Raw genomic sequence first — 9,823 nt, 5'->3', positions numbered from 1 at the left:
ATCCTATAAAACTCGGCAAATAAGCTTAACATTATCTTTTGTTACCAGACAATGCTATAGAGAGAGAGAAAAAACCCCAAACCAACAACTTTTTATTCCTCAAATATCTCAAGACACTTACCAGTGTAAAAATTTTAAACATGCCAGCTGTTGCCTCTGTTTCTGGGTTTAAATGAAACATTTATCATGGACTCTTCTTTTTATCATCTCACTGGTATGTCAGCAGCAAGACACTGAATAATGAACAAAGTATTCTAGGCATCTCAGAGCAGGAAGCATCACTGCCTCACACCACATGGCTATGATGCCAGTCAGACTTCTCTGGAAACCTTGTTTATCTTTGTAACATTATGCCCAAAAAGTATGTTTCTCTGAGTGCAGAGGTGGCTCCAGCATCTCTTCTTTTTGGAAATTCTGGCCATTCAAAATTAAATACAATCCTGGTTTCCCTACTTGAAACCATTTTAGCTGCAGTCAAGAACCTACAGTCCATTTCAAAATAGTCATTTTATTGCTAACAAATGCTGACAACTTCAAAGAAATGGTAATTCATCAATTCCGAAACACAGATAAAAAGAGTGAATACAATGTGAAGTCTCTCTGAAATGTCTTGGTAATTATCAAGAATATTCAACTTTTACTATTTGTTAGAAAATATATGAAATATCATATCTTGCAATGAAGTACTTGTGTCTTATGCTCTAAGTATTAACTATTAAATTATTTTAACTTACTCTGCATAAGAGATCAAATAAAACAGACCCTACACTGGATACACAAAGGAACGAACACCAAGTAAAAGCTTGACAAAGCCAACAGAAACCAAAACCACCACAGACTGACGTTTTACAAAGTGCTTTATTTCCCAGTTATTTCTGCAATGGCTCATAAACATTATTTTTGTTTGCAAGATCAGAATAAACATCAGTGCACGACCAAAAGTATTAGCCTGTGGTTAATCTCTGGAAGATCTTACCTTACTAATGTTAATGATGCTGGCTGACTTTATGGTACATTTTGTTAGCACCTGTCCACAGGGAAACTTTTCCATTTTTGCAGTTATTAGCTAATCTCACTAGTGATTCCTCATTCTGCAAAGGAGTTCAGAAGTCTGAAATAAGAGGAGACACTTTTGTTCATGGATTAAACTAGATGAATGAAAACATTTCACTATGAAAACATCAATCTTTTTACAATTGCAACTGATGAACCCTAGGTCACAGCTCCTAAAGATGCTAAATTTGGTTCCAGTGTAGTCTGCCTTTTTTTTTTTTTAAAGATGTCAGATTCACTCTGCCTGATCCAAGCAAAAATCACAAGATTATGGAGTACTTCAGCACAAAAGACTTTTTGGTAGTTATGGAACACGGATAATCATGGACTTTTCCAGAGCAGCTGGTGGCTAAATGCAAAATGAGGAATTCCTTTCCTTTTTATAAAACTTCCAGAGAAAAGAGAATTGCCATATGTATTATTTCTATTATTTCTTTTCTGACATGGCCAGAGAAGTTTAATGAATAAATTATACAGCAAATAAACAGTAAGACAATAATCAACAGTGAGTGATATCATTGGAAGAAATTACTTGATGAAGTTACAATGACAGTGCAATTCTTTCTGAAGCTCATCTAATTAATTATCAAAGAAGTCCTTTTCGCCCAACTCTTCATAAACAGTTTTATGGACAACTAACAATTCACCATGTTCCTTTTTTCTCTTTATGGTGAGATGTGAAGAGAGCGGAAGAAAAAAAAAGAGATTAATTTAGCTAACGTTAGGAAGCTATCCATCAATTTTGTATTCCAAACAGAGCCCCCAGTATAAACCAGTAAGTGTGTCATGTCACCTAGTACCCTGTCTAGATGCCCTTGGTGTCCAGTGCCAGGTATTTTCCAAAGGTGGTGTAAGAACATAGATATAAAACTTACCCTCTCAAGGAAGTTCCCTTCTTATTCAGGAAAATAATCTCTGAAACGCACAAGAATATAAATCTCATTCCCAAACTCTGTGTATTTCTTTTCCCAAAGTTAACAGCACTTTCACCAAAGATGCCACTCACTGCAAACCTTGCCCCACTCTGAAGCACTGCAAGACGTAACACCGGGAAGATGCCACACCCTTAACACCTGTAAGAACAGCTTTACCAAAGTAGATAAAGTAGAATCTACTGCTACAGCACCCTTGCCTCAGAATAATTCTCCCATGCTCAAAGCTGTAAAGATATGGCTCGTATTCTTTTCCAGCTGAAATGTAATGGATTACACATGTTCCTGAGTTAATTCTCCAGCTCAGAGCTACTCTAGTGAAGAGGTGAGTAAGCTGAACTTGAAAGGCCTAACCAGAATACATCCAGAAATGCAACTCCTGATTCAGACATGGTAAACTACTTCCTACACACAGAATGAATTCTTAAAAATCAAAATTTGATCAATTTTTTGTCTTACTTAAAAAATTGAAGGCAATAGTGACTTGCAGTGATCAAACAGAAATCAGGATTTTCTACCATGACTTGCATCCAGATGTAAATTTCAGTACTTGAATCAATATGAGGAAAACTAATTTATTGCCAATTAAAACAGATTACATCACTGAGAAACAAAGGAAAATTAAAAAAGCACATTCCCTTCATGTTGCCTTCTTTCCTCAGACTCAGCTTCACACTTTGAACCCCCAAATTCTCTGTCTCCCCTTGTCCAAGGCAGCACAGGGCAAAGTAGGGTCAGTCTGTAACAGCTTCTTCCTATCGCTCCATCACGTGTCCTCTCCACAGGCCACAGTCCTTCAGCAGAAGCCTGTTCTGGCATGGCTCCTCTTCATGGACTGCAGTTCCTTCAGGAAAATCTGCACCTGCTCTGGCATGTGATCCTCTGTGGTCTGCAGGGAAAATACCTGCTCCAGCACCTGAGGCAACTCCTCCCTCTCCTTCCTCTCTGACTTTGGTGCTCAGAGGACTGTTTCACCTTCTTCCTCACTCCTCTCTGCCATGCAGCATTTTGACCGTTCATACAGACACCTCCACAGAGGTGCCCCCAGCATCACTGACATGCTCAGCTGTGTCCTGTTGTGGGTCCACTGCAGAGCTGCCTGGAACCAGCTGTGTCCTGCACAGGGCCACCCACACCAGGGCACCTGAACTCAATACAAAAGCACAAACTAAAAGCTGGACATTAAGAACTTCCTGGGGCCATCTCCTGTGCTCTCTTTCTTGTGCCTGAAGAGTCATTTGTGGGGACACAGTGGGGCAGACCCACAGACTGATCTGGATTCACAACAGTAACTTTGTACTGATAATGTGCTGGTACACAAAGTGCAAGACACTGCTCTCATCAGCACAGGTCTGCAGTTGTGCTGGCCTGTGTGGAGATGCAGGTGCAGGAGCAGAACCTGTGGCAGGTGCTTCCTCTGAGGACTTCTGGAGTGAAAGGGGCAGTGGAGCTCACCACAGTATTTCCCACTCCTTAAGCAAAACACAATGATATCTTACAGTTCAGTCATGTAAGAAATCAAACTCCAGCACAATAAAGCAGAGAGGAAATTAAACTCCAAAACATGGGAAACTGAGGATAGAGAAGTTTTTTAAGATCAGAAATTTGTTTCTGTGCTGCTCTGGGTATGAGAAAGAAGCAACAGAAGAAAAGCAGAAAAGTGGAAAATGAGAACATGTTAAAACGATTTCCCCACTCCCAAAAAGCAATAAGCATGAGTACGAGTGGTACGAGACAACAAAAAATAAGGCTAGGCCAGTGAGAGGTAATTTTATGGCTTGTATTATATACAAAGTTAGACCTACACTAGCACCTAACATGAAAAACCTGCACACCCACCAAATTATTGTGAGGATATTGATTTTAAACTGGTAAAGCCCTCTTTCCACAGATTATCTGTTCTCAGTAGAAGTAAGGTCAAGAAGGTTCCCACTTCCTCCATCTCCTTCCATGTACAGAACACCTCAGATGTGATAACAGCTTTGTCAACAGCCAAAAACATGGAGTTGTCAGACCAGTTTGCATTCAGAAGATAACTAGTGCACTGAAGATAAAAGCAAACATACAAAATTACCATTCTAGCTTTTATTAGATGTGAGCTCAGAGCATAAACAATAACAAAATCAACAATTAAAAAGTAGTATATTAAAAAAACATTTACCATCTAAACTGAGCCATTTCAGCCATAAGAAATTGCAATCTTGAGCTGTAACTTTGAGAACTTTCTATCTCCTGCAAGCAGCTTTTTGCAAACTTCTCTTCCTCTTCTGCTCTCTGCTCTGGTCTCTTGACAGTTATCTGGAGTACTCTCAGAGGTAAGTGATCCTGAGAAAACAGCCAATACATAGTGAACTAAGAGCTAAAAGTGGAAGACAAGGAGGAAACACCTGCACATTTCAGAAAACTGAACAGTGTCGTGGAAGAAATAAATAATTTCCAATTCTCTCTCACATTTAATTTTAGCTTTAAGAGAAATAGCTACACAGAAAAGTTAAATTTATGTAACTTAACAGTGACCTGACAAAGCAAAACTGAATTTAGATCTAAGATAGATTTTTTAGGCCAAACTTGTGATTAATTTGCAGATGCACTATTGAACTGTAGGTTGGCAGTGGGGAGAAACAGATTTGTTTTCTTCTTGCTGCTGACCAGTGTTTGTCAAGAAACATGTTTAAGAAAACGTATTGTGTAAGGGCAGTGCTATGTAAAGAGCAAGAATGCCTACTTTTACCATGATATTCTTCAGTTGCTTACTCCTTCTACCAGCTCCTATTCCTAAATTAAGCATGCTTGAGGGTGACTATTCTAGGTGCTTGAGGGTGACTGTTCTAGGTGCTCCCAACTCTCTATATACAGCGTCCATCAAGTTTTTATACACAGGGACTTTATCTTCCCTTAAGCTGGAAAGCAGAATTCCATGAACCATCTTTCAAGAGATTAATATGAGCAGCTTTGCATCAGGTAGAAACACAAATGCAGCTGTTCTTGCAAGCTGGAAGGTTTTTCTTCTGCTCAAGTACTGCAGAACACAGGGGCATAGCGTCAGAATTTGTCCCTAGCTCAGACAGAGCTCAGATTAAGATCAAATTCACAACAGAAGGCTCTCAGTTTGTGAGATAATTGTTTTTGACACCACTGGTTTCACCAAACCAATGCAAATTCCATGCACAAAGAAAATTCATCGCATCTAGAACTGATGTGATACAGATGTTAATAAACAAAATACGGTTTGCAGATATTTTAACTGACATGCTGTCAAGTGACCAGGTAGATGATGCAAATGAAAAAGTGTCCTCACATGATGGGATAGGTCTTAACTATGGATTCTGGTGTTATAGGCAAGACTGATCTTGCCTTGTAAATCACTGAACACAGTGATTTACAGCACAGCTGGAAGATCATCTACAAAGGAAGAAAAGTGCCAAACCTTTCAGGCTCTGGGCATGGTGGTTTTGAGGGGTAGTTTGGAATGCTTCATGTTCTGGATAAAAAGAAAAAAAAATTGAAAAGGCTTTGGTTAATTTAGGTTATTAAAGGGTTAGAAATATACAACATTAGTATGTTAAAGCTTACTCTGTAAAAAGTACATATCTGAAAGGACTCTAGATAAAAGCTCTCTACTGTTTCTTTATAAAACAAGCTTTCATTTACTTTAAGAAAATGCACACAGACAATAAAAACGATCAGGAGGTGCCACTGGCCTACAGTTTCAGTATGACATGCAAAGATGGCAAGGTATGAATTAGTATTCATTACCATTTTGGGACACACTCATAAAAACACTTGAGATCTGTCCAAACACTAGGCATCTTGTCGAGCAGGTCAGAGAGAGTCAGCAATAATACTAATATTCTGGAAAGGAAGATTTACTTTTATTCTCTATTGGAAAATCCTCTTCCTCCCACCAAAGAAAGTCTATTACATAGAAGTCACGTCATCAAACTTTAATCTCCTCTGTTCCATTCCTGCAGGTCCTCTCATAAAATCTTACACACCTTCATGCTCTCCATGTCCCTTGCAGGCTTGTAGAACTTCTTGAGTGGGCAAGCAGAAAGAACAGCTATGTCAGCACACAAAGACAATCACTGTTTCTCAAGGGTGCTTTCAGGACTAGCACAGAGAATGTTAGTCTGGCACAAGGACACTCTGCCAACACACACCTCTCTGTTTCTGGCTCTCCTACTACCATCTGATTGCCACACTTAATTACATTTTAAATAGTATCTACAGACAGAGACTGTTCTCCAAAGTGCAGAAGCATTCCTATGATCTTTCCTGGAGCCACTGAACTGTCAACATTTGACCAAGGGATAAAGCTGAAATTTTAACATTATTTTAGTGGCAGTTTATGCTGTATTGACACTGTCCTGCTATAGAAATCCAAGTACATTAGAAAAATGTCCAAATGGCAGATCCAGTAGCACGTAAGCTTTTGCTCTCTAGTTCCTTCCTAGTGAGGACCCAGAAATCAACTCCTATGAAAGCACTATACTACAAACAGATTTTCATGATGAGCCTTATCAATCCCTATTAGAAAAATGATGAGGAAGAGTGAGAAATCTAATTTGCTTAGAACAGCATGCTCTTGTTTAAACAGGCAGAATGTCATTAACAGAAGCCAGTACATGCCAAATGACCAACTGAGCTGTGCTGCAGAGACGGTTGTAGTAAGAACATGAATTCCAATTATCCACATTAAAAGATCTGATTACATGTGCCTGAAAATAGCTGCATCATTTAACCACAGCTAAGTGTAATTAAAACTGTATTAAAGAACTATGTGCAAACAATTATAGTCCTGTCTCCATATGATTTTGCAGTACATATATATATATATGTATATGTATTTTAAAACTATTAAGTATCCAAAGGTAACTTGCATAAAGAGGCTATCATATACGTGCTTGTTGCAAGGTTTCTTCTATCTAGCAGAGGCTAACCGACTACTGATGAGAATTGCTCCCACAGCTCCTATTGTCCAGGGAAGAGTCCTTAGGACAAGGACGCTCAGTACTTGGCCTCATAAAGCTTTCCATGCTTCTAAAACCCCTTCTGTACAAGAATAGGAGGGGTCCTAGATGACAAACATGCACTATTACTTTGTATGATACAGCAGTACTGTTTCTGCCCACTCCTTTGAAGACTGTCCAGAAAACACATCATTCAGAAAATAAACATGTCATTTGTCACGTGCATCAGAAATGGAATGGCATACTAAGATGTAAGAGCTTATATTGGAAAAAAAAAAAAAAAAGGCATGCACATACACTCTTGTTATTTGCTGCCCCCTCCTTCTCCCCACAATTCATACCTCAGTTGCTGTTGTTGGATAGACCAGCTGGATAGCTTCTGACCTAAAAAATCAACACCACCTGTTTTACACAAGGCTTGTTTCATTCATTAATGAGGTGCACTGTTGCTGGGAGAAGATAATTGTTACTGATGGAATAGGCTCTGAAGTCTATTCTATGAAAGCTTTGCTCAGAAAGGCAGGGCAGATCAAAGATGATTTTCTCATCCCAGACCCATAAAGAGCAGTAACTTTCCCCAGCACCATCCTCAGCTATATCACACTTTCTATCCCTAATGGAACAGATTCCTCCTACCTAAACATCTGAGAATGTATCTGCTTGAATAGGCTTAAGAGAGAAAACTGTACATTTGCCAGCAGACAGACAACTTAACAGGCAGCTACCATCCACAGCCAGAATCAGGAATTCAAGTGGTATGAAAGAGGCCAACCCTAACAGCTGTCAGAAACCATCCTTTCCTCCTTGTTTTATCAAATCTTTTCCGTTGCTGTGAATGTAAATGGCCTGTGAAATGGGGCTCCTTCATATTCATTCCAGTAATGGTGATAAACCCCTAAGCAAGCAAGTAAAAAAACTTCAATTTAAAGTAACATATCTACTTATGATAGTGGGTAAAGAGGGAGAAAAACTGATGGGGCAAGGCTCACCAGTGTTTACCTGTGCAGTGAACGTAGCAGCTCCTTCAACAGTCCAACACTGAAACACTGAGAACTGCAGGGCCTGAGGGCATGGGATTTCTGTGGAAGCCTTAATAAGTGTGAAGAAAGAGACATTTGGGCAGATGCTGAGCTGCAGTCAGTGGGATGAGGAGAGCAGCAAGGTAATTCAGTTGGGAAGAAAGGGCTTGTTTTCCTTGGTAACAGGTAAAGAAAAAGTCTCTGGCCCTGAGCTAAAGCTCCAAGAGGAGTTTCTTCTTCATATTAGAAGCTAAGAAGGGGCACCTCAGACTATGGGGAGTCATTTATCTGCCTCCAGTACTCACCAAAACTCAAGCAGCTTTTTTATTTTGAAGGGCAGGACAGGCTTCCCTTTTCTTCCATACCTTTAAATTCCTACCATGAACTCACACTATCCACTACTGGCATAGAGATAGACTCAGGAACTGCACTAAACCTTTGGGCTCTCAACCCCAAAGACCCCCCCCCAGCACAGTCCCCATCAGCATTCCCAGCAGGACCCTTGCTTTTCAGGAACTTCTTCCACCTGGTCTCCCTGCAGTTATCCTACTTGTCCTCCATCATCCCTAAAATCCACTGCCCTGAAGGAGCTCTTGGATTTCTCCCCACGAGCCCCCATAACCACAAAACAGACCATTACTTTAAAAGAACAAGTTGTTAACATTTGAATAGGAATATTATACATTAAGTTACTATAGAAAAAAATATATATATACACATACATATGCAGACATTTGTGCCTCTAAATTTTGTAGAAACTGCAATAATTTTGTACCACAAAAAGCACTCATTACCAGTACTGGTTTCCATCCAAGAGGCCTCCAGCCTTGAACAAGAGCTATGGATGTGTACCTTCTTACATCTTCTCTACGTTTTACCAAAAGGTTATTTTTGCATGCACATACAGAAGCACAGCTCTTCTTGTAAAGCAACAAATCACTCTTACAGACAACCAACAACAGGGATAACTGGAGAATCAGTTGTTAATTTACAGTACTGTTGAAGGTCAGGAATTCTAGGTTTGCAAAATAAGTGCTTGCACACAACTACCACAAGGAAACAAAATAAACATCAGAAGAACATCTACAATTCCAACACAAAGTAATAACCAACTACTTTGCATCAAGCTACATAGCTTATGCTGAAAAATCAGCCTTGAGTATTCTGTTTAACAACTTTAACCATTGAAAGTGGTAGCATTTACTTCTGATTTTTCTCATATACATAGCAGTCTTCTCTGTAAAATTTAGATGGATATTAGTGAGCAAAGGCATTAAATTGAACACAGAGACTGGACATGGGGGATGAGTTCATGTTCCTCCTTTAGCAACACGCACAAAACAAATGTAAACATACTCTTTGAAAAAGAAAGATTACATTAAATTACAAAAAACCAACACAGTAATAAACCGAAGTATGTATTTGGAAGACAAAGAACTGAAATTCTGTGAAAATGAAGAAAACTGAGGACAAAAATGTGAGTATTGGCTGAAGAATCATCTAAAATAAATTTTTCAATAAACAGAACTGCAAGTCTAATCCCCAGCTTTTAAAAACAACTAATTCTTTATTGCTTCTTTAAAATTCTTCCAACTTTTTCTTCTATTGTTTTCAGACTACCATACAAATCAGGATTGAATACAAAATTCATTTCAGAGCCTGCAATTCAAGATGGACTAAAAGAGTGTTTTCTCCAGCTGTGTGCACTAGGTCAAAACCAGAAATACCATCAGAAATACTGTTCGGCACAGGATGAGACTGTAGCTCATGGTGGAAAGAACAGGGTTAAAACCCAGAACTGTTAATGAGGGAACTAAGCAAGAACTGATGGAAATGTAACTTGTCTTTC

At 39.2% G+C, this 9,823-nt stretch overlaps 1 protein-coding gene across 25 annotated transcripts in view; it reads right to left on the bottom strand.

Annotated features, from left to right (window-relative positions):
- Positions 1–839: 839 nt before the first annotated feature.
- CARF (calcium responsive transcription factor) overlaps positions 840–9,823 on the bottom strand; it is a 38,550-nt gene continuing 29,566 nt past the window's right edge. For 7 of the 25 annotated variants that reach the window (XM_017735674.1, XM_008634683.2, XM_017735651.1 and 4 more), the window contains 3 exons: positions 5,413–9,823; positions 4,147–4,310; positions 840–4,029 (listed from right to left, as the gene is read on the bottom strand). The exon at positions 5,413–9,823 is cut by the window's right edge and continues 2,458 nt beyond it. The gene's annotated coding sequence lies outside the window, so the exon portion shown is untranslated. The remainder of the gene's footprint in view (positions 4,030–4,146; positions 4,311–5,412) is intronic. The other 18 variants (XM_017735666.1, XM_017735660.1, XM_017735668.1 and 15 more) reach the window with 18 other exon arrangements.

This window comes from Corvus brachyrhynchos, unplaced genomic scaffold, assembly GCF_000691975.1.
Source record: "Corvus brachyrhynchos isolate BGI_N302 unplaced genomic scaffold, ASM69197v1 scaffold255, whole genome shotgun sequence".
NCBI lineage: Eukaryota > Metazoa > Chordata > Aves > Passeriformes > Corvidae > Corvus > Corvus brachyrhynchos.
The sequence above is the reverse complement of the archived record's forward strand: the minus strand, read 5'-3'. Positions and strand labels throughout refer to the sequence as shown.